The sequence below is a fragment of the Ornithodoros turicata genome, chromosome 3, assembly GCF_037126465.1.
Source record: "Ornithodoros turicata isolate Travis chromosome 3, ASM3712646v1, whole genome shotgun sequence".
In the NCBI taxonomy this organism is placed as follows: domain Eukaryota; kingdom Metazoa; phylum Arthropoda; class Arachnida; order Ixodida; family Argasidae; genus Ornithodoros; species Ornithodoros turicata.
The window spans coordinates 52688624-52714682 of record NC_088203.1 but is presented as its reverse complement, the minus strand read 5'-3'; the positions used below and the strand labels follow the sequence as shown (position 1 = coordinate 52714682).

The 26059-nt window shown below is 45.2% G+C and overlaps 1 long non-coding RNA gene across 3 annotated transcripts in view; it reads left to right on the top strand.

The window, feature by feature from the left end:
- The window catches only part of LOC135387076 (uncharacterized), a 29487-nt gene extending 5656 nt beyond the window's left edge, over positions 1-23831 (top strand). For 2 of the 3 annotated variants that reach the window (XR_010420837.1, XR_010420835.1), the window contains 3 exons: positions 2685-2889; positions 19214-19373; positions 23700-23831. This is a non-coding gene — a long non-coding RNA (uncharacterized LOC135387076). Of the gene's footprint in view, positions 1-2684; positions 2890-3011; positions 3390-19213; positions 19374-23699 lie in introns of those variants that run through there. The other variant, XR_010420836.1, reaches the window with a different exon arrangement.
- Positions 23832-26059: the final 2228 nt, after the last annotated feature.

Here is a 26059-nt window from a genome sequence, read left to right as displayed (position 1 = left end):
CCAATCTCCCGGAAAATTGAGGCCTCATGCTTTTCTTCTTCCATTTTCCGCAAAACGTTTTCCTGAAGAGCATGTGTTTCGCGGCATGACCATCCATGGCTGAAGGCGGTGGTAGATAGCGTGTTTCACTGTATCCGTGTTTCTCGAGAAGATGCTATCGTCCTGTCGTCAGCCTAGTCTTGTACAGTAGTTTCGTCTGCTCTGATGGCACTCTCCAAACAGAATTACCTTCACGAATTCCTCATACGTACCAGGTGCTTTTCATGGGTTTTCTCATTGAGAACGGCCAGCTGCGAAATGTAAGCGACCACGTGTGACAGCTGTTACGGAAGGTGTTACCAAAAGGTGACGAAGTGAAGTGCTGCACGTGTGGACGCACGAGGACCATGGCCATCGTCAGTGGAATGGCTGCGGCTGCACAAAATGCAATGTCCGGAAAAGAAGCGTCTTCGCAGTTATGGTTGACGGAACCCACGATACTGCATCGCAGCTCCACCCGATAGTGGCTGCTCATGATGTAGAGGAATCGCAATACAGTGGCAATGCTATTTCGAGTACACAAAGTTAATGCGTGCCCCCCTCCCTGGTTGTGCTGCGGAGCAGTCCTGAAATTTGAGTTCGTTCGGTTGGCACGTACGCGGTGTCAACCAGTAAAAAAAAATTAACAAGGTTCGTGGTGTTCGAGCAACGCAATTGTATCACTTCATGTGGAACGACCCATCTACGTAATGTCCAACAAGAGGTTATGCCTTGAGATGACTTCGAAAAGGACAACAGTGATCAGTGAAGTACATAAAGGTCAATCTCGCTGAGCTCAGGTGTGACAGAGGAACCAATGTGTTCAGTACATTGTTTATTGCATTATTATTATTACTATTTATTGCATAGCCTAAAGGAGTACACAGGGTCGTCCAAAAAATATCAGATTAAGACGTCACATGAATGCGTGTGTGTCAGTTTACAGAGTAGTGCGAAAGGTTCTGATTTGTGCAATTTATTTCCCAGAAAAAAAACTCACATGAGCATAGCTCCGCACGTTCACCCTTAACTCGCCACTCCGGGTGTAATGAGAAGGAGAAGCATGATACCACGTCACCAATTACGTTACAGGGTCCACACGTTCCGGTTTGCTGATCAGAGAAGGTCAGCGCCCTTTCCCTTTGCCGCCATAAACCAGTTTTGCAAGTTCCCCGTGAGAATTGGGGAAAAAAGGAGTGGCCGAATCACGACTGCGCCAGGAACCGTGCTTTTTCAGAGCCCCGAACAGCCGAGTAGCAGACGACAGCTAAATAGCAGACACCATTTCTCTGAACCAATCAGCAGCCGTGGACCCTGTAGCGTCAGCGTGAGATCACAGGCAGATCACAGGGTGGTACTACTCTCCACCACCGTTGTGCTTTGGTCGCTTTGTATGGCGTACTTTAAGGCGGACTCACTTCTTAAGAAGCATATGGAGAATTTTTGTTCGCAGGGTTCTTGTAAACCTCGCTAAATTTCTATGCGAAACAGGTAGAGGCGTGTTTCCCTCGAGTTTATCTAGGGGATGACACATTTTTGAAGGCATGATGCGATCCAGTGATTTTTGGCGAATTAAAGTTTGTCAAATTTTCAATACATGGGATTCTATGGGAGATGCAACAAAATGGCTTCTGTCGGCCCGCCCGCCCGCGATATTTAGGCCAAAATGATGTCATTTCCTACAGCAGCAGTTGGGGAATTGATTGCAATCACGAATTCGACAAGCTTACTGCTAGGTAGAAACTAGGTGTTTTCAACCTAGTTATGTACCAACTTGCCGAAATCTCCGCCTTAACTAAGCTTACTGCTGTCTCCCAGATCCCTACGAATGAAAATAAAGGCTTATTCGTTTGCTATCATGTTCTGCACGCTGGCGTCGATTACATTAGTTCCTTAAAATGCGGGAGGAAAGCAAAGCGAAGGAAACAATTTTGGGATGGTGCAGCCAACCTATTTCCAGAAGCGAACGTTAACTAGACCGCATGAGTCCGCCTTAAGTTCAGTTTCTGCGATAATTATGACTCTGGTGTGAGTTACTTCTCATGGTACATTTTATTGGCTTACTTAACAGTTTTATAGAAAGAAAACAGGATGTTAAAAATGACTTCTGTGCTACTTTAATTCATCATCTTAAGCTTCGTTGCTGGTTTGTGAGTCTATCGTATTGTCATCTCTTCCTGTGTTTTACCTCAAACTCAAGGGAATGTTAACATCACACTGTATTATAGTTTTGTCTGTATGAACATTGCTGCTAGAGGCAGGTCCAGGATTTTTCTCAGGGGTGGTCCTGCCTTGCACAGCATGCTATTGCACAACTAAGGTCAATTGAAACTCTATGTAACAACAGAAATTGAGGGGAGGAGACAGGATATCAGGGCCCCCCTCCCCCAAACCTGCCCCCAGTTGCTGCCATCTTGTGTTAATGCTTTTCCTCAGGACTGACCTTAGGGTCTGTAAAGTAGCACCAAAAAGAGTTTTATCAGCAGAACGTGCAGCTCCATCAGTTCATTCATTTCAGTGTTCCCCCAAAGAATTAAAAAAGCCCTTTGTTATAGCAAAATATTTTGTATACCCTCACAGTTTTTACAGATAAATGTAAATGAAACCTGTTTGTGTCCAGCATTAGAGTGCAGAAGAAAAGTGACAAGATATGCTTTTCATTTTAGTGTGCTGACATGCAAGACATGCAAAAAGAAGAAGGAAGATGGAGAGGTGAAAAACTCACCCACCATGATATTTCACTCATCCATCTAGCTAATGCCTGAGACACCCTACGTGAGCATGCTTCCGCAAAACTTCACAAAGCAGTACTACACCTGTGGAAATGAAGAGGGCAACAGCATATGAACCAAGGTCCTTGAGCTTCTGCTGGTACTTATTTCTGCCTTTTCATTCTTCCCACTCATGAGACCTGGCATATCAGCAGCTTGCTCGAAAGTCATACAACATTTTTAAAAAGCCATATCATGATTAACATTTATTGATTCTACTAGGGAAAGATTCACCTGTGTATTGCAAGTTACGGGTGGCAAGCTTTTTCCGGCGATACGACATTGAAGCTTGTGAAGGCAGTTAATCCACAATTGTGCTTTACATGATGTAAGATGCAGCTGCAAATAGTGGCACTTCGGAGAAACACAAAAAAAGACTCTGCAAGTGTAACTTGTGCAGGCAAGGAAGGACGTACATTTGGCTCGAAGCACGCTACACACTACTCAAAGAACGCACTGTCCTTGAACTACAGTGTTACAACATGTAAAGTTTTTCGAAGGGTATGAAAGGGTATGATATGAAATAGTGTACCCTGATGTCTGCCAGTACATATTTTTTTGTGCTAGATCTAGAAATATACACCAAACGAATTCTTTTCAGATTTTGTGAGCATTTTCACTGGTTTCTTCCCCAATATACAAACACAAACATTGAACAACACCAGTCCTCAAGCCTGCCAAATCTTTTGCACGGTTATTTGTAGTTTGTGCACACTTCTTCTAGCTTCTTTTTGGGCTCTTTTATTTCTGGACCATCATACAAAGTAACAATTCAGGACTGACCATTTAAAAAAAAAAGGTATGTGATGTGGTTGGTCCAGGTAGTGCAATTCCAAAGCACTACACACTAGAACAGGTCATGATTTAACTGAGGCATACTACTTGTGGAACAGAATGTCTACCTCACTTTAAACATTGGAAACTCTTTGGCCAATGTCTCTCCCTTTCTCCTGTACCTGAGTGGGACCCTTGAATGTCTTCACTGTGGAAACCTCCAGCATTCAGCCATCCTTCAATTTGCTTGGCTAAATGAAGGATTTTAAGCAGTGTTACCGTGTTGTGCTACTCACGCGGAGCATTTATTCTTAATGTGTTTGTTGTCTTATAGTTCTTCCTAGGTTGATCAATTGTCATTTTGAATTTCTTTGTTTTGTCAATAAGTACTAGTCGCAGATAACATTGCACTTCCTTGCTTTCCTTTGCTGACCTGTGATGCGTGTGTGTGTTTGTGTAGTCACATAGAGTTCTCTATATCTTAGTAGAACTTGCTTAGCCTGAGCTTCACATCAGGATATTTCGTTTTAAATTTCCTGTACGCTTCGCGGATAGAACAGGTGATATAACGTTTTGCCTTAGTCGTCTTCTGTCCCCCTTCCTTTACTTGTACGACGTCTCTTGCTCTTGGGCTCTGGACGGAGCAGTCTAGCTCATCCACGGTGTAGAAGCTCATCGCTGGTAGCAAGTCCTCTTCCTTCAGGTGACCTCTTTTGTAGGGGTCAGGTGTTACCCACACATGCTTCTCTGCAACCAGTCTCTTCGACTTGCGAATCATATACCGCATTGCTTCTGGAATGACTTGCTGTATGTCCCGCTCTGACATGAAGGAAGGAAGCAGGGTGAGAATCTGGCAGCGTACTTGCTGTGACTTGCTTTCTTCGTAGGCTGTTCTGCTGTTCTGAAGCAGCTCCTCACTCAGCCTATTGCTGGAACTTGACGTCCCAGGAAGCGAAACGTCAAAAGCCCTCTCGATCTGTCGGCGCGTCTTCACGTTAAGTGGTTCACTGATTTCCATCTGCTTTTTCTTCAGATACGGCGTTGAAGGCTTTTTACGTTTCCTCACTGGTGTCACGTCGATCCCTTGTCTTTGTATGAGCTCGTTAATTTCTCCAATAGTTTCGTCGGGCGTTGTGAAAGGCACATCATCGCCGTTGCTTCCACACGACACTGATGTTGTCACTTCCTCTGATTGCATCAAAGTCTTTAGGTGAACAAAACAGTTCCTGCAGATCATGTTCGATTCGCGTGCATTCGCTGTCCTCTCGGCACCAAGAGCAGATTTCAGGGCTTTTATACCGATGCTAGACACATATCGGAAGTCCTTTGTACGTAGAACTTTCTTCTTGTATCGACAGCAATAGTCTGTACAATAAACATGTTCACTACTGTGCACCGAACTCATTCTTTTCAGAAGAAGGTACGACGAATCACGACATCACAGGCGATGAAAACAACTCCCACACACAGATTGAACCTAAAGACGCGGAGCGTAGGTGACGAGGTTGTGCTGTTGTCCGAGCGGTGCAGGTAAGGGGGAATGAATTGGAAGTACACATACACTTTTTGAGTCAAAATTGTCATTTCGGTCATGTGAACACGTGATAGGGGATCCAAAGGCGTGGGTTGAAGGACGGGTGCACGTTCCCACAGCCTTGACGTCGACTGCTGTCGAAGTGCAAGGTCACCCAGGAAGTGTCCAAAGGCTTTTTCGGAGACACAAGTGAGATTAACAGTGGTCATGGCGACGCATAGGAACATGGTTGACTGTGCTTGAATGCGGCTTCCTGAGTAGTTGCGGCCTTTCTGAAGCTACGTTCCGCGCAATTCATAAGTAGGCGGTTTTACCACAGCACAGCGTATTTACTCTGTGCATGGACCCTGTTCATATAGGCAACAATACGAAGCGCAACGTGAAATTGTTCACGTTGCCTCCTAAAATTATTTTACAGATCAACCGCTTTCAGTCAGCACGCGCACGAATTCAGCGCTGGGGGGTTCCCGGCACGCGACCCCATAGGGCGCGTGCCCTGCGTTCATTTAAAAAATCGCCGCGTGAAGCACGATAACGAACGAATCACGATTTTTTGTGGGTGTGCGGGGAAAGGATTTCTGCGTAAAATATAAAAAAATCGAGGCATGTTTTTGGTGGGGTTTTTGGGTCAGAAGCGTGCTAAACCTGCCAATTTTGTGAAACCGCTTCTGTGTTCAGGGCAATATGGATGCGATTCGCTGATGAAATGATGATGATTTTGATACAAACAGAAAGAGCTTTTAACGGCGAACACAACGGTGTGTGTTACATGTCTGTGCGACAAGTAGGCTGCGCAGCAGAAGGCTTTAAAATGAAGCCATTTTAACGCTCTCACCCAAGTTTGGCATTTTTTCAAATAGTGGCTCTTTGTGCCAAAACAGTAAGAAGCCGTCAATCCATTGTCCGCCTGTCAGAGGATAAGCAGAAAATAAATAACTGCCGTGCGGCCCACTGCTGCCACTTGGGAAGCGCTCAAAGTTAGCCGAAACAACCAGGCGCCAATACACCGCATTTCTTTCTCCTCCTCTCCCTCGAGAACGGTTATAATATGGAAGTTTCATTTATGGTCTTTTTTCATCATTTGCAATGTGGTAACACATATTTTTTTTACGCTGAGATCGGCGATGTCGAGGTTCCATGCTTGGCTGATTTTCGGTGGAATCACCCTACTCCAGATTCTGTGTGTGTACTCTGAAACTAGTGGTCGTAAGATCTTAGAAGCCTAGATCCTTAACAGCAGGTGCTCTCGCAGCAGGTGGTGCTTGGCTCTTGTGATTAGTTGTACACGAGTAACAGTCTCTGTCGATCCTTTCGCATATGTGCTCCCGTTGCCGTTGCATGTTCATGATGCTGTATGTCTTCAGTGTGTCTATGACGACATTGCTGTCTCAGTCCACTTTGTGCATAATTGCAGAGCATTTGAATGCTGCTTTCTGTACAGCTCAATTATATGTAGCAGTGATTATGCAATGCATATTGCAATATTTTGGGGATGCGAAAGACAAGGCATAAGGTACACACAGAACAGGCATCACTCACAACTGAAGTGTATTGAGGAAAAAAGGGAGGCATAAATACACATACCGGTAACAGGCAACATGTGCCGACATTCAAGACCTCACACGTGCGGAACGACATATCGCTCCCAGTAGATAACAGGTGTGTAATTAGCTGTAGAAGGCAGCTCCTTTATCCGACAGTGCAACATATGGTTGACTAACACACTTGCCTTCTGCAGTTAAAAGTATGTGATGGGCTTCAGTGACCTCCCTAGTGATTTGGTGCCTCGCCCTCCCTATGACAGTTGTGCTGTGAAAGTCAGGAACACAACCACATCTATCGCAGTGGCATGCCAGATTACCCCCCCCCCCCTTCCTTTCTTTTTGTCTTAATAAACATATTCCCCCAATATATACTCTACTACACCAGAGAGAAATGCTGTACACAACCCCGGAAGAGCTAGGCACGAATTTCTGAGAATGTGCAGTCTCACACGCATCCCTCCGTTCCGCCCTCTTGACCATAGCACAAAGGTGACCTACCTTGTTAGGAGCCGAAAGGACTGTTGACACCTGGAACCTATTTGCTACCTTCTTGATACTGTGGGAAAGTTGATGGACACTTGGCAAAATAACAGGTCTACCTGGAGGCCTTTATCGTACTGTACTTTCTGCACTTGTTCAAGACATTGCATCATGGGAAGGGTTTATTTCCAGTTCTTACCATGTTGGCAGAGCTAATCTTTTCTTTGTATGTCTTATTCCAGTTACTTTGATTATTGATAAAATGCTTGTTTTGGTCCTGGATAGGACCAGGACGGCACATGGTACATATGCGGCAGCTGCTGCGTATTTTCATAGATTGAGAAGTTACCCGTCAAAAAGAACTCGTTGCAAGTTAAGTTACCGTGTGCAAAATGTAACTAAGTTAATAACGAGGTTCTTCAGCCTGATTTATAACTCGCAGTTACTGAGTTACTTAAAAAAAAGAACGAGTTACTTCCAAGTTACTTCGGACACAAAATAACATTACGCAGGTGCAGCGCGCGTGAGCAGTTGAGTTAGACCTTGAGTTGGCTGCGGAGGAGTGCAACACGCTTAGATCGTTTTCGTTTATGTCCAACAACAAACCTCTCCCTGTTTGTAAACAAATGACGTCATAGTGTTCGACAGTGCCACAAATTTGGTAGAATTGAACTACGCTCGAAGCTAGAGGTGAAGGTCGCGCCCGAAAGTCAAGGTCTTGACGGGATTATGATATGGTCCCTTAAAAGGACGCGACCATCGGTCCTGCTTTTCTTTCAGTAGGAGGCAGCGAACAAGTGCCCCTTCGTGGAACCCAGCCCTCTCCTTCCTATTTCTTTCGGTTTCAGTCGGTCTACCAATACCAATGTCATGATGACGTTTCTCTGGTAGAGGTCTATTCGAACGCTTTGCATCTTACTCCCTGTTGGCGCACAATGGTTCAGCTTCATTTCAATCGTAGCGGTTCATACTTCCTGAATAAAATACTGTCATTCATTGAATATCACGTTTTATGGCAAAAAAAAAAAATGCCATGAAGGAACCGGAGAGAAAGCAAGAAAATATGCGGACGTGAGTGAAAAGCGAGTTAAAAGTAACTTGGAACTTAACTTAAGTTACTTTGGCAATGTTACCTGAAAAAGGAACGAGTTCCTCTGAAAGTTACCACGGCGCAAAAGTACCGAGTTAAGTTACAAGTTACCAAAGAAAGAACTTAGTTACAGTAACGAGTTATTTGTAACGAGTTACCTCGAACTCTGCGTATTTTATCAGTGCTAGTGATGTTGAAAGAATTGTGATGAAGCGAGTGAGCTGGTCATTAGAATACATTACACTCAGTACCAGCGATATGTTTTTGTTAAATCAGCCTCCGCAATTCAGACAATGCTCAGAATGCTGTTGATTTCATGTTTAGAAGTTAGAAACCCAAACTTTCCTTGAAAGTGCGCTTTAAAAGATGTATATTCAGTAAAATGGCTAATATTCCCGCCAAAAAATTACTCATGGCCTAACTGCAGTGAACTAGAAAACGATCGCGGGTTCGAACCCGGCCGAGGACGCCAGCAACTTGGTGGCAGGGTACAAGTTGCTTAGACACGCCGTCTTCCGCGAGGGACGTTAAATACGGGGTGCCGTGTGATGAGCTTTCATCGCACGTTAAAGAACCCTCAGGTGGGCAAAAGCAATCCACAGACCGACCGCTGTGGCGTCGCTCATGATCTCAGTTGTCTCGCGACGTAAACACCCAATTATTATTATTATTATTAAGAAAACGGCAGTGGAACGACCAGCTCTCCGCTGACATTTGCGCTGACTGTTGCGTTGTTGATAGCCAAAGGCGGCTCTGTAATCGACGACTATGGAGACGCTATTGGAGGAGACAAGTATTGTTGGTCTGGATGATAGGTAGACCCCGGATGTTTAGGCACGAAAAAAACTTTGTTTTATGCACGTATAAAGGGTGCTAAAAACCTGACTTTGGCACAAAAAAACGGCATTAGAAGCGCTATAAATTGTTGATTTTTTCATCTGCAACTTCGACGGTGCTAAAACAAAGTGAATAAATCAGTTCCATCCACAAAAACAATGCCATGAATGGGAGTTGTGGCTGTTTTTCTAATCTTTTTGCCGCAAGAAATGCAAAATTTAACCATCCTACTGTAGTCAAAAGGCTCCTAGCCATTGTCACTGGTTCCCCGTCACTTCCCAGAAGGACTTGTCACGAAAAAGCATACTGGTGATGTGCAAGATGGGTTTCAGGCATTGGGGCCTTTAGTCTAATCTGCAAATCTCTTAGTCCTCGAACTTTTTGAGCTTTGCCTGCTAGATTTTGTTTTGGACATTACCACAAGGCTCGCAATAGCAAACAAGTATGGGGGATCAAGTCTGCTCACACTGAACAGTGTCACGTTCACTTGTGTACCTATGACGCTGACTGCCTGCGAGGAGGACAGCTTCCTCATGATGCCAAACTGTAGGGATTGTATGGGTCCTGCATCTACCTTAATTCGTACGTCATGCCCCCTTGTCATCATTTTACCGGGTGTCATTTTTGTTGTACAAAAAATAAGAAAGCTTTGGGGACTGTTCTAGATGCAAAGTGTAAGTAAAGTTTCTGTAAGTGGGATATGCTATACGGACCAGCACAACATATACTGCAAATGGCAAGACCATGTTTGACCCAGTGTTCTTATCAAGTCGTTCGAGAGCAGCGGCGCCTCAAGTTCTAACGGTTCCATCAATTATGCCCCCGATGCAGTGAGCGCGCACACTTCAAGACTATAAGAGGCAATAGCTCTCCATGTTCTAGATTCCGACAAAACCGTTACGGGACGTGTCTACAGAATGCTGGAAGGGAGAGAAAGAATGAGTAAGCGACCGCACTGGGTAACTGATGTTCAATTCTCAACTTACATTCCAGCACTAACCGGCAAAAGTGGGAGAAGTCTAGCACTCATAAGTGAATAAAATAAGTATTTAAAGAGATTGAAACATTTATTTTACTGAAAGCCAAGTAAAACCACCAACTGTGGATGCCCTCAGTCCTCTCTAATAAGAATGTGTATTTCCTCCTCACCACCTTCGTTGTCCCCTCTCTCTGATGTACATGAGTATAAATATCTCTACCAAGTGTTCAATGTATCGCATCTGATGAAGGATGGACTCCGTCCGAAAGCTTGTTTTTCAGTAAAATAAATGTTTCAATCTCTTCAAATACTTATTTTACATTCCAGCACCTTTGAGATACTGTATCAGTGGTTAAATTCGCGGGCTTAATAATTCGCAAATTTGCGAAGAGCCAAGGTCAGGCAATTATTCGCGGAACCTTAAATTCGCGGTACCGCAGTGTGTCGCCCCCGCACTGGGCGTCTTTGGGATTTTCCACCTTGAACTAACAAAAGAACAACAACCCTGGACAATAACCCATTTCATCACTTTTAAGCCCTTCTGACTCGGAGTGCTACAATGAGGGGTCATTGCCGAATTTCCGTGTCTCCCGTCATTCTTGTGTCCGCATCGACACAGTGAACACAACGACAGCTTCGTATTTTTCAACTCATTACCGCCATGTTCTTGCTCCGGTACTTGAAGCCAACGTCGCCGCGTCTTTCTTCAACCAGCCACCACGTGCATGGACTGCCTGAGAGTGCCGTCCTCCATGCGATAGGCGACAAACAAACTTTTTCTGCTGCCAATGAACATGTCTCTCGCGAAGTCGCAGATCGGCACAACCAGAAGCGCCGCTCATAGCCACAGTTGCTTCGCGGCGGTAACACGCAATAAAAAAAAACAACAACCAGAAGCGTAAACATCGCATCTACAGTCCTGAAGTCAGCTGCAGAATTGAAAGTGCAGTATAAGAGCGTAATAAACCGCGTACATAAGATGTATCAGCGTCCAGGGCCTTATTTCTTTCTCGTATTTTTCTGTCATTACTTCGAATATTTCGCAGGATTTTAAATTCGCGAAAAAAAGGCGTTAGCAAATTTCGCGAAAAATAGGTCCTCGCGAAAATTACTACTTATACAGTACTCGCTCCTTTCGAGCGTCAATGGTTTCAAAAGGACATGCGACATGACCAATGTCAGTTTCGCCTGGACAATGGAGTTTTGCCACCGCTTTTGGGATATTATAGGCATTTTTTTATGTTTAATCAGAGTGCTAGGCATCTAAGCCAAAATGGGTCTGTGTTCGAAATATCGGCGGCTCTTGTCCTGAGGCACTTCCCTTCATCAAGTGTATGTACTGGCTGTTCAACCATGCGAAATCACCACAAGCTAAGCAACAGCAACATTATTTGAATGATGATGAGTGGAAAGTCTCATTGCCAAGGGCTATACTCTAACGCAGTTCTGGCGATAATGTCATGAAATGGAATACTTAGTAGCTTCACAGTGATGACCAAAGTCCTACGGTGTCCAAAAACTTTGAAGACCTTATAGGGCCAAGCATTAGTGGGCTGGATTTTGCCAAAGACTAAGCAACTTTGACATGGAGGATGAGAGTCCAGCTGATTTAGAGACACTGAAAGTGTGGATCTGAAGAAGGGTTGGAAGTGCAGGCAATGGAGAAGGATGTGGACGGCAATGTGGAGCATTCCACAGAAGAAGGGAAACAGATACACAACATATTTGTGCATCCTGTGTAAAGACTTCTATGGTTTTGGTGCACGCATGTACCTTATTTCTTGCAGCACAGCTCCACTCTGCAAAGGTTCGTCAACTTACGTGAGGCTGAAAACATTTAATTGACAATGACCTACCCACCCACTTTTTTGAAGTGGGACTCACCACAAAAATATGACAAATGATGTGGTGTATGAAAGATGAAAGTCACTGAAAAGGTTAGAACATCAGTTCTCTCATCATGTGGTGTATCTGGAACCTCTCTGAGGAGGCCCCCAGTGTACACACTGTGGGGAGCAACTCTCTCTATTCCACATTCTTATCACATGAAGAAGTTCGAAAACCAGTGGGAAAAAAATGCGGACACAGGAGGAGAGGAGACATGCACACAGGGAAAAGTAACAACTATAATGACGATTTTGGCCCCTGCAGAAGCCCAATCCTTTTGCGCCGTGCAGCAACCAAGATAAAAATGTACTAGCACACTCATACCAAAACACATGTCACTTGTCTAACCCCAACCCTTGAAGGAAGTCAAACTCTCTATTCGAGAGCGATAACAAGGAATGCTTTCACAGCCATTAATTTCGTGACTTTCATTTGAAACGCTTCAACAGCTCAAACATGCTGAGTTTGAGACCACGTTTGTGTTTGTCTGTTATCGTCCCTACCTCGTCTCGGGTTTTCAAGTCATGGATCGTCACCACCAGCTCGCTTGCTACCTAACTTTCCATTCGCTTCAATCAGTTCTCATTTACGTTTCGTGAAACCCCTGCCAATAATCTGTACCCGATAAAAAAACTGAGAACATTTGTACACCTCACAATGAGCAGGCCAATTAGCTCCCATTCCAACCTGATAGGCGTTCGGGGTTCTACGCGAATATTCATGTAATGGCTTGTCTGTCCTATGTATACCGTGCCACAAGAGCCTCAAGTGAACCTCAGTGTCTTGCAAACAGCTCTAAACGTGTCAAAAACGCCGTTAGATACAACATCTATGTCCACATCGGTGGCTAAGATCAACAGGACTAACCCTTTGAAGGGTACGGGTGCATCAGTGCGTCTGAAAGTCTCGGTCTGAATTTCTGTGCCCTCTCTTTATGGTGCAGCGGAGCTGCTTTAGGAGAGTGATGTTTGTCTACTTGAGGCTTCTCCAGGGAACTGTAGCTTCATCTGTGGGCTTTTTTACACGTATACTGGTAATATGTTGCTGGAGGGTGAACATCGCCTATATTGCAAGTAGCGGCGCTCGCGCAGTGAAGCTGAACAGGCAGGAGTTACTTTGTCTTCACCAACCAACAACGTGGCAGGCTTATCTATGGAAGGACACTGATTTCATATGCGTTGAGTGCGACAAAGGCTTCTGTGTACATCTGTGGCCACCACACTCTCTCGAATCTTTGCAGACAAGTGGAAAAGCACAAACCGTGTTCTGTTATACCTAACCAGAGTGCAAATATATGCAATATGACTATTAATGGCTTATCGAATATTCCTATGAATATAACTTTTCACAATTGATCAGGAGTGGATGCTGTTTGTGAAGCCTTACCCATTTTGGCACGCAGTTGTAATTTTTGCCCACCCTCCAAAGGGTTGAAAAATCATCAACATACCTGAAAATCTTAACCACCCATTTGTCCACAAGAGCAGGACTAAGGGCATTGTCAAGTTTTGATAAGAAAATGTGACACAAAATGAGAGCCACGCTAGAACCAATACAGATTCCTTGCTTCTGCACATACAGATCGCCGTCAAAATCAACAAAAGTACATCTTCAACGGCTGCATAGAAGAAACAACACTCCACATTCGTTCTGGAGAGCAATGGTACCATTCTTATCAATAAGCTCACAAATGCTACAAACAATTCCATGTATGGCACAGAATAAAAAAGCTCCTCAATGTCCAAACAAACTCCTCAAGTACTTCCTCCGCTCCTTCCTCTGTAATGATGGTCCTAGAGGGAGAGTCAGCTTTGTGGGTCTTAGCGCCGAAAAACATGCATAGCCTATCTGTCTTGGAGTTGCGAACGTCTTTTGCTAGTCTCAAGACTCAACTCCTCGAAAGACTTCAGGGCCGCCGCTTTTACCTTTTTTGGTTTCGCCATTATTTGTTTGAAGTTCTTCTGGGTCACTTGGGTAGCCTTCTTGGAGAACTGACCGGGCAGCAACACCACAGATCTTCCCTCCTTGTCGGTCTGAATGAGGCAGAGATCGTGCTCATGAAAGTCGTGGACAACTGGACATAAAGAAGCTTCACCACCTCCACGTGAATGGCAAGCAGCACTCAAAAGGCAGTGCTTATGAGTCCTCACACGCTAAGTTAGTTAAGCATGGCATAGCTTCATTGTGTTTTGACTATGCTTTAAAGAGAAGCTGTCTTCATTCTATACAGCGAAGCTTTGATCAGCAGATCGAACGACTTGAAGCTGCTTTTTCTGATACTGTCTTGAAGGCAGTAGCTGAGACAAAGCTAAAAAGATTGAGCAAAGAGTGAGTGGGCGCAAATGATGCTCGGGAGAAGATGGTCTGCAAAAAAATGGAAGTTATCCTGTACATACGCAAATTATCGTACAGTGTGAAAAAAGTAGGGGGTAAGCGTTGCATACAGGTGCCTTTTTTCTACTCCGTGCAAGCTACCTGGACTTGTGCCAGGATAACCAATAGAAAAGCTAGGAGCACATGTAACGTTAGTCACGCCACACTGTTGACAAGTTCCACTACAAATGTCGTCTACTGTACTGTGTTTGACTTGTAGCAAACCCATGACCAACGACGACGGACAGCTACAGCAGACGGACTGTTGCATCAATATTCGCACAGAAGAACACCGAATGTCTATCAAGTTGGGAGGGGGCCTAATCTGCCTGCTCATAGTCAGCTGTGCTGATGCTCTCCGCGTTTTGATCTGGTACAGATTACGTACTGGCAGAGGTTTCACGAAATGTGAAAGAGAACTGATTCAGGTGTTTCAGATGCAAAAACACCGAATTAGTCGCTGTGTAAACATTGCCTTGTTATCACTCTCAAAGAGTTTGACCTCTTTCAAGGGTCGGGGCTAGCCCAGTATGACATGCTTCTGTATGAGTGTCTGTTTTTTGTTTTTATCTTGTTCGCTGCATGTCGCATTGGGGGTGTGGTTCTGCAGTGGCTAATTTTATGTCATTAAAGCTGTTATGGTCTCAGCTCCTCTCCTCCTATGTCTGTGTTTTTTGTGCTGGTTTTTGAACATCTTAATGGAGCATGGAACGGAGATTTGATTGGCTGAAAACCTTTTTTAATGTCAAGCTGGGTGTAAAAATCATTCTCGTCAAATATTTTGGCTCAGCAATGTTTTGTTACGGCGCAATTCAATTTATAAAATCGCTTCCCAGGGTGGAATGCTTACACGCTCAAGCCACAAGCCACTCCCCATTGACTGTGACGTCAAACGTTTAAAGTATTCTCATTCACTACGAAAAACTTGTCGGCTTTGGGCATGGCATGCTCCTTGTTGACAACTATTCATTAAGTTCTGTTGGTTTGAGGCATCAGACAGGAGTGCAAATGAAAAATGAAACATTATGCTCATATGCGTCGTTATCATGTGTCGTACTGTTCTAGTGTTAAACTGACAGTTCTTGTATGTTTGTGGCCATGTCTTCTCTTATAAATTTACTTATAAATTTGTTTGATAAGCGCTGGAAACGCGTACATCACAGTTGGAAATACTAGGCCGGGCTCAATTCACTGGGCCATCGGGCTGAGCCGCATAAAAACATCAAGGTCTGGGCTCGAGCCATTTTTCGATGTGACCCGGTTGGGCCCGGAAAAGTAGGCCCGTGCATGGCTCTAGTACATAGTAGCCTTTCCTTGGTGCTAGTCTGAAGGTGAAGTGCCGAAGTCACAATAATGAGAGGATAATACATAGGAAGTGACTTTTTCGGGTTTTATGCCTCACCCAGATTCAGGGGGGGGGAGGAAATTGGGTTACATTTTTAATGCTGAAATTCAGGGAGAAATCGGGCAATAATTGTGCCTTCTGGTGTTGTCAGGTGTTTTGTATTTTGTCACTTGTAAATGATATTTACAGCACCTATATCTATCGAAATCACAATGCTTAAGAGTGATATTTGGAGTGCCTACAAGTTGAAGTACTATTTACAACACCGACCACATGTGTTTATGGGCATTCTTGTTCACAAATAGCATCACTTGCATCTTGAGGAGTTCCGATGACATTTGTGAGTGCTCTGGACGTTGCACATATCCCAATCAGGAGAATGCTCTTTCAGCGTTGCAGCTGCCATTTGGTGTGCACAGAATAGCTAGAGCTGCCTGTGACAAGTGTGGGTAGTGTTCCTTAGCATCTTCCCAAGTAGGTAGTCAGCAACTTGGGATTCTGAGGTGCATCCTCAATGAAATATTGCTTTAGTTCAGCATTAACATGAGAGAGGTTGTCCACAACAAGGCGGAACAAATCACTGTAGTGATCTACCTGCTGCGGGACTGATGCTTTTCTAAAAGGGTCTAGGACAGAGCTTAGTTTCAGGAAACGCATCTGGTTGAACTTGGTACCTGCTTTTACATTTCGCGCAACGGTCCTAGAGCACTTTTCGCACAGGCTATTGCAGAACTCATCAAGGCTATTTTTCACATGTTCTCTTTCTGCCCTTAAGGCATTGCCTACGCTGTACTTGCCGTGTTGCTTCTTTCGCTTTGCAGGTCTGAAAATACCTGTGGTAACTTTACGCAAACAAGATGCTCGTAGTGGGACACTAAAACCTTCCCACTCTCGAGCTCAGTTTGGATGTCTATCAACTGTCAAAGTGCATCTCGCATCAATACAGCTTTTACAAATATTTTTTGGCTGTGTCCAGCAAGTATGCTCTTTATCTTTGCCACTTTGCTGTTGCTAGTGTTGGTTTGTACCAAGTCAGTCAAAGGACCCCACATATCTACAGTGCAATCTAGTGACTTGTAAAAGGTAGACCTTCTGTTCGGAACAACAGCGGGAGGTTTGCGAATATCGCTTCTGTCCATTCCATTTACGCGGCAAAGCTGGTGATACTCCTGGAACAGCTTATTTGCATGCTTCAAGAGTGCACCAAACTTAATTACAACGGATTGAACATCTGCTACACAACTTCCAGACACAGCGCAGTCTACAGTGACATGAGTAAGGTGGGGTATGTCCTTAACGTGCAAAACTTGTGTGGCCTCTGCTGCACAGATGTCCTTCATCATTTTTCTGATGTACTCTGCTGAATCTGAAGCCAACACAATTACGTTCTTCCATGACTTTGCCACACTATTTAAAGCTTTAGTGACAACATTACCAATAGTAAAGTTGTTGCATGCATTCACTCTTTCCACGTCAGTTAATACTGTTCGCTTTCCCTTCTTTTCTTTGCTGTAGTAGCATAACAAAACGTTTACAGTTGGAATGCTGGTTATGTCAGGAGACTCATCCACAATTACACTAACATTCGATTGTGCTATGTCTTCACACTTCAGTGTCCTTCTCAAATACCTTCTTGAGATGGCGCCGCTACAACTGGTCACTTGGTGGCGTTGTGTTTGTTGCTGGGCAGTATTTCTTCACAAAGTCACCTAGGGCACCATCGGCGTGTTCCGGCTCACACCGGCATATGCTTGAGTGCGAACAAAGTCATGTACCACGCTCGTTGCAAGTTGGTCCTTTCGCCGCTGTCTGAACATGATATCAAACACAGCGTCGGCTGCTCTTCATTCTTCGCTTTTTCTTCGAGCGTGCATGTCTTATGTCGGGTTGATGCCAGATGCTCTCGTATCCTGTCGAAGGGCTTCTTCGCAGGACCGTGTGGCAACACTACGTGGCAATATTTGCATACCAGTGAACGTCCTCCAGGTCATCATGGTTCTTGCACCAGTCTTCTGCATTGTCCCATCCTTTTCGTCCCATCGTAGATGCATCCAGACATTGCTAATGACAGATTAGGACTGAAATCTAGCCAATATCTTTGAAAAATAATTATTTGCTGATCAAAAGAGGAAATTCGGGGATCGCTTATTCACTGGTTTCCTTTCCAAGTTTTTTTGTGGGTGACCTACTGACGCTAATCTCATAAGTAATGGACAGTAGGCTACTGACACACTTGGATGCATTTCTGGGCACGTCAGTGACCCATTTAATACAGTTGAAGCTCTATATAACGAATTTGTAAATGCTGACTCTTCGTTTCGTTATATCGAGATATTCGTTAAATGGAACACGCCAAGTTAAACGAAGATGGCCGCCGCACTACCAGCGCCGCGCATTCCGCAAAACGTCATTTGTCATGAAACAGGTACTAAGGTAAGAAGGGCACAAAATATCAAGCTCTATTCATTACATAATGCTAGGTAACACGTAATTTCTGCACAGTGTCGCTCTGAGCGTTCATTACCTTTGTAACTCCGGATGAACCTCGACTGCTTTTTCCTACGCGCTTGCGTATCGAAGTTTCTTTGGTTCACTTTCACTCATGACGTCCGGAAAGAACAATAGTACGCCGCCGAAAAGAACGAGAAATGGGTACATGTCGCGTAGACGCCTGCGCCGATGGAACGTTGAACGGCAGCGGCATCATGCCCATTTTACCACCGTCAGCATTAGCGGCGCGAACAAAAAAAAAAGTAATGAAAAGGCACAAAACCACAACGTACTGTCGTCGTCATCATCAACACAAGCAGATAAGACTTCGCGAGGTGTGAGCAAAAAATGTCAGCAATGCGTGTTTTCTTGTCCGAAAACGGGTGCGAAGAGAGCCTCGCGCCGGCGTGACACACCGTCGCGGCGCACAGCATCTGCGCACCGATTACCGGCAGAGGCGAAGCACACGTCGGCACGTTCGCGCCCCCAGCACGTGACAACCGAAGTAACCAACGAAAACTCGCGTAAAACCAACGGAGAAGGAAGTTTCTCCTCCTTTTCTTTGTGGTTAAGGGGTAAAGACACGCTCAGGAGAGCCCGGGGACTTCGTTAAATAGAGGTGACCAAACGAACGTATTTCGTTAAATCGAGCTCAAAAACACACTGGCGTCTATGGGGACGCGCTCGTGCAACGGAAATTTTTCGTTAAACGGAGGATTTCGTTAAATGGACGTTCGTTATTGAGAGGTTCAACTGTAGTGTGTTACACGTGGCCACCTTTGTTCTGGTCTTCAGTGGAAAGGTCACGGGATTTCGTAGTGGGTGGAATTCGGGGAGAAATCGGGTTTAACCCGAATTGGTCAGAGGTCCGTTCGGAGGGAAGAAACGGGCGTAATCTTGTTTAACCCGAAAAAGTCACTCCCTAATAATACATGTGTTTGATCCTACTCATGATGCAAACATGGAATCAGCAAATTGTCATACTAACAAGCTGGATTTACATCGATGGATTTACGAGCATGTCATGTTAACGCCGCTCATACCAATGAGGGCTCATTGTACACCGTCTCACAGCATCTCGTCTTTTTCAGTGCATTGGATGTGGAACGTGGACACTACTTGTGGTTGTGCAGTGCTGTGTGTGTGACTGATGAGGATTCTTGTGAAGGAACGTTCTTCCACATATCTATGTGCTTGTGCATGGGTGGAGCTGACAGTAACGCTTCATAGAAGAACGACGAGGATCATCAGGTAAGTGCAACTAGTTCACTCTCCCTAATCCTGGCAGGTACCGCTATCAAACAGCAGCTCCCTTACACCCCAATCGGACACGTTGCAGCTGGGTAGTTTCATTTTAAATCGAACAACGTGTGAAAGTCTTATTTTTTAATTCGGCTAGAAAAAATATGTTATATGACAGCTCAAACGATGCAAATCGCGCCACGTGCGACGCTCGTGCGTTGAGTAGTTTCCGCGTGGGAGAGAAGGAAAGTCCGAGGCTGCTTGAGCGCGCTTTCTTCTGGACCGACTTTGACGGGATCTAGCACCGCTGATTTTATGTCTAGGAACTGGAGTTTTTTTTCTGATTATAGGCTGCACCGTAGACACTGTCGACAGCCACCCACAGGACTCTGAGGGTCACAGATTTTCTGCTAAAAATTGCCAAACTTGGCGTAAACGTTCAAAAAGGCCAAACTTTGTTACCAATTTGCTTCATGACGGTACGTCTGAGGACAGCGAGCTTAGTGCCATTCGATAGGACGTTGAAAGAACTTTCGTGCTGTATAAAGTTCATTTTTCTCAGTCCAATGCTTTCTGTGTTATTAGCTTGAGAATCGCACATGGTAGGCGAAAATTGCCAATGTTGCATCTCAGTTTTCTCAAAAATGCCATCTTCGATTTCCTTGATTATTTTTGAAAAGGTGGCGTCATGTCTCTACTTTAGACCCCAAGTGAGACAATCTTTTATTTTTACGTGAGAGACGCGCAGCGAGTTTTTGTTCGTTTGTTAAACCAAGCATATCATTCCAGATTGCAACAAGAAGAGTAACTCGTTCACTAGTCCTTTCTTCGCAGGCAAGATGGGGGGGGGGGGGGGGGATATATTTATTAGACGAAAGAAAAAAAGGGGGAGGAAACGCAAAATGGAGATTAGTGTTTGCCGAACGGAAACACAAGTGCCTGCTGCTGAACTTCGGAAAAGTTTGCGATCAACAACTACAAATCACAAGGGGACTGTTCTGAACTCCCTGAACTTTCGTCTTCTGCAGCATAATACAATTTAGACGAAGTGCGACAGGTGTGAACAAGCAGTTGTGCCCGTGATGTGTGATTCAAATGTGTACTCAAATCGCTGGAAACATAAAATAAAAGAAAATAGCAAAAGAATAGACTGAGAGCAATATACATATGATTAATGTATTCCATTTAATGAAAGAGTTTCTCTGTATGTCTCGAAATTCGGAAGCATGTACAACAACAACAATAAATGATAGAGAAGTTATGATGACATGGGATGTTTACCCCTGGTAGCCAAAGGAACCCTACCCTACTTCACAGAGGTTGATATGAGAGGAAACACAAAGTTCGTACAAAAGTTCCACATAGCTATGATAATCTATACTATTTTGTGAAGTAAAATAAATATGAAAATCACCGTGTATCGAATACATAATGCTGAATTCGAGAAGCCGTAATGGGTAACACGCGTCGGACAGCGGTACAGAGACAACGGCGTAAATAATATTTCGTGACGCGTTTGGAAGTGCTGACTGTTTCAACGGAACATTTAACGAAATATTTATCCTGTTCTCAGTCTGACGGGCTGCGTACATATAACAGCTCGTAATACATTTTTTGAAGTTAGAACTTCCAAAAAGCTCGAATAATTTGCCCTACTTGCAAACAGTTCTGCCGCCGGGCACATACCTCCCCCATCCCCGTCTTTGGTGTTCCCGCCATTCCCGCTCCATCCCTTGCTCTCTCTTTCTCTCCTCACGTGACATATGACGCACGCCTTGAGGCGGAGCCTCTGTGACTCGAACTACAGCCGAAAAGGGTCTCCCGGGGCGATGTCCAACATACTGGACAAATTTAATATTTCTCAAAAAACTCAGGAGGATTGAACATTAATTGATGCGTATCAAATATAATACCTGTGGGGGTTTATTTGACACACACTGCAAGTTACCACCATATTCGTAAAATACAGCACATGAAAACTGCACAATGGATTGACGTCTATATGACAAGTTCCTTAACACAAAGTAAAACTGTGCTACGTGGTGAAATGTTTTGATGGAATGGAAAGGAGTGGCACAAGAAAGCATTGCACAAAGAACAGTGTATCGGGGGGAAGAAACTATGCCTCGAGCGCAAAAAATGAAAAATATCTGTTTGTCAATGTAAAGGAGAGGTATGGAGCTACTTGTGTGCTGTAAATGATTGAAAACAAAATTAGCATTTTTCAGATAACTGAGGTCAAATAAGGCAAGAGTATAGTGTGTAAATTTGAACACTTTTCATCAAAATCATACATTTGTAATATGTGTAACTATCCTATATCACAAAAAAACCCTTTCATGAGATATCGAATGATACCCATCCCAGTGGTGTGGGACAAACCGTTACAAAGCTACGTATGTGGTGGGGAAGTTTGGTGTTTTCTGTAGTACGTGCCATGTTTACAATGCCTAATAAAATTAACTATTTGTCTGAACGAAATGTCGGCCAGGTGACACTGAGACATAGAGACTTTAGACTTGTCTTTCACACAAATAAGAACTTTCCTTGTATCTTGAAACCTACCAGCTCAGAGTGTGTCAGCACAGAAAAGTTAGCACAGCAGGAAGCATGCCCCAGAGGCCTAAGAGTTCCCCCTCTCCACCTTGCAAACCATCGTCTGCTCTGGCCTAGTATAGGAAACTCTTCATGTCATCCAAGGCTCCCTTCAGTATATATTTTTGTAGTTTTGTTTAGTATATTGTTTTGTTTTTTATTTAGTATGTACAATTACATCAATAACATCAGAAACACGAAGTAGAGCACACAGTGGGAAATGATCCCTTTTGAAGGGTCCTCCATCGGGATAGCATAACATATACGTGATTCACAAGGATAACCAGCAATAACAATATTAAGAAATGTCACGGGTATTACAACAGGGCGATTTCATTTCAATTCAGGCAGGGCCCCAATTTTCAATTGCGCATATTTTGTTACCGTACCTGCGCGATTCACTTTCGCGGTAACCTGGTAAAAGGCATATCAAACGAAAGCTTGTTCTACGCTCTTTCTAATGGTAAGCAGAGCAAATTTCTTCATCGCGCTGTTTGTGGGGAAATCGCGTCTGAATTGACATAGGTCGACACGTTTTGTCGAAGTTGGCCAAGCATTCGCGTAAAAACCTTATGTTCTATTCGAAAAAGAAAAAAAAAATTGTGGCTCAAGGTGGATGCTTTTTCTTGCTTTTGACGCAAAATTTCCCTCTGGTAAGCGCTCACAGGCCGAGTTACGGCCGCTGGGATCGACCCTACCCCGCCAGGCTCGTGCGAACTGACGCGCCACTGTATCGCTTGCCGGCCTTCGGCGCGCGAATTCTTCACGCATAGTAATCGATGACTTGAATGGATTAAGACACAATTTGAAGTCGTAAATGGCATATTTGAATCAGATTCATTGATTGGTTCAAAAAGCGAAAAGGCAGAAACAACGAGGACAAATTACGGTACAGTACATCTAAATCAGGACCAGAGTAAACTTCTCTTAGTTTTAAGATACACAGAGGGCAGATATTAATGCGGGATGTTGACTTCATTCATTGTTCGTGCAAGAAGGACCTCCGATGGTGCCGTGCACTCGCCTTGTACCAGACGTGTGCGGACCGAAGGCCGTACACTGGCCGCAACGACGACCACTCGATTTGTTTCGCACTCCGGAACGATGCAACTTCGCCTGAAGGAAAGTGCAGGAGATGTGTCGCATGCCTGCGGTTTGTCAGCACAGAGACAAAGTCTTCGGCAGATCATATGACGTCCGCTGCTGGCGACCGTAGGTTGTATACGCTTGCCGCGTGCTTGAGGGATCCGCCAACACCGTCACAAGCATTTTTCCCATGCCCACTCGCAGAGAATATCCAGCGGGTCAGCAGACTGTTAGAGCGAATTTCGTGCACCTGATATCTGTTCTTGAAATGCGCTACAGCACCGTCAGATATCTGTGTAAATATGGGGACAATGTCCTCGAGCGTTTCTACTATTTGCTTCAAAGCAAGCAGCGCATGGGCTGTGTCATGCCGTAAGTCGTCGCTCACCGCTTCTCGCCGCTCACGGTCGCCATGCTTAGTGTGGCGTTCTGTGCTTTAACCACACACGTGAATATAGACACTTGGCTTCTCTGCCAATAGTGACCCTGCACTTCATTTGGCAAGTTCGCTGTCCGGTTCTCAGCAAAGTCGAAGCGGAGAACGATGTGTCTCAACATTGCGAACTGCTTTTCGGTCCAGGTTGCCTTCCTCTGTATGTTGTGAACGTGCTCGTGCTTTACGTACAATGAGGCTTACATGCGTATCTCTTTCAGAAATGCGCGCCCGCTCATGGTCTTCCTGATGAGGTCACCATACTCCCACATCGCCACCACTTCACATTCCGCAGCAATTTCTAGTTTCCTCAGGGTTATGCACTTAGCCTCAGCGCATCCCCTGCACTCCCGGAAAAGGCACGCTTCGCTGGTGTGGTCGCACACACACAAACTTCTAATCGTTTCTTTGCATAACTTTGTTGCAGAAACACTGTTCGCTGCGATTATAACAAGTTCGAAGTTGGCGCAGTAGGTACACAGACACTGCAACTGGTAAGGTGCTATTCGAACCCATTTTGGTCGTAGGGATTAGAACTTGGTCACGCCTAGCTTTATTTCCGGATGGACTTTTTTTTAAATGCTCGATGTCTCACGAATGGAGCGAGTCATGAATCTTTTCACTACCCATTCTTTTTGGCCGTTTCTCAAAGTGTGAACAACGTCCTTCGTATTCGGACTTTGCACGGAACGGTCTAGTTCATCATCCAGGTAGTATTTCAGTGCAGTCGCAACTTCAGCCTCACTAAGCCGGTGCCCAGCGCATGGATCTGGTATGGCCCAAACACCTTCCGATCGCCTAATGCGTCTTGTCTTATCGATGACGTATTTCGTGGCTCCTGGTACCAAAAACATTGTTTCTTTTTTGCTGATCGTGTCCGGCAAGAGCGTTAGAAGTTGACATCTGGCCTGCTGTGAGGTACATTTCTCGTATGCTTTCTAGAAGGTCCGGGCAGTACTTGCACTCCACTGCCGATTCACGCCGTTCGTTCACACCGTACGCATCACCGATTTTGCGGCGCACAGATCTGCTGATTGCCGATGTTACTTGAGCATGCTTACGAGATACGTAAGCCTCTATGCTTTTTTCTTTCAAGGACCCCGGATGTCTTAAAGGGGTTACATCAATATCGGTAGAGGAGATCTGTTTGTTGATATCTTGATGACCTCTTCGGGCTCAACATATTCGCTGTCACGCGCCGTTAAGAATGAGCTATACTGGGCATGTCACTTATGACGTCGCGAAAATACCTGAAGCAGTTCCTGCACAGCTGGTCGTCCTCGGCCACGTTGCTGGCGACCGCTGGGCCCAGGACTCTTTTCAGCGCTGTCATGTCCAAACGAGAAACACTCACAAAGTCACTCTGCTTTGAGATGCGCCTCTTGTGTCGGCGACCATAATCTGCGCAATAAACACGGTCGCTGTGTAGATCCTGGCAGCCATGGATGGGTCACTACAGCTTCCACTCACAATTGGGATACCTATGTGTGGCTTGTGCAAACTCGAAAGCAAAAGTGACGAACTGCGGTTCCCACGCTTCGCTTCTGTAGTGTCCTTCCAAATCTCACAAGGTCAGTTTTGTTACTGTACCTCGGTTGTTTCCGCCGCAGAGGGACGCGGTGGGGCCACACTAATGAAAACGACCTTCCACAAGAGTGTCGTCCACACTGCAGTCCGTCTCTGGTTGCGAATACACGTTTCCCTTTTTTTTTTAACGCCGCATACATAGCACCATCAGAATTCCCCGTTCGTCAGTGGTATTCAGAATCACAAACTGTTCTGCCGATTGACATCACCGAAACACGGAACACAGGAGGACGGACGGACGCCGTGCCGACCGATGCGAGCTATTTCGAAACTATGCTGAAACTGCTGAAACGGCCGCCGGGACGCTGCACACACATGCGCGCGTACAAAATGCGATTTCAAATCGTTGTCGACCAATCGGAGCGCGCACGCAGCCTGGGCCAATGAGCTTGCAACGTTGTAGATTGGCGCAGTGGTACATACTCTACAGCCGCATCCTCGGTTACCTGAGGAGGACTGGTGTAACTGTACGGACCGCACTTCGGTTCCCCGTTACGTCACCGGTGTTGCACAATGGCAAGTAATGCCGCGAGCTCGCGCTGTGGCTGCCGCCACTGCCGAAATCTGCCGATCACGCGAAAGCTGCTGTCGTGGAGATTTCCACTCCCGATGAACGCATACGCGGGATCCTACGGCGCATGCTCCTGGCGGGATTCCTCGGCTCGGCGACACGTCACGATGACGTGTTGCTGAGCCGGCCGTGGTCGCGTCAAGTTGCCCGTTGTGTCTCCGCTCGGCAGCTCGCCACGGCGCGGCGCTAGCTGTCCTCCCTTCGCCGCTCCGTTTAAATTCGCTCCCGAGAAATCCGCTCGCGCGACGAAAGTAAAATTTCGGTTGTAGACTCAGAAAAATGTCTTCTTTCGAACGAAACGAAGAAAAAAATCGTTTCATAGTCCCTTTAATGTCTAGGGGAGTTCCTCTATCCTTCCTCCAGCATAGCTAAGGCTACACCACCTAGATGTCTCACCTTAGACATCCAACGTCTTACCCTAGC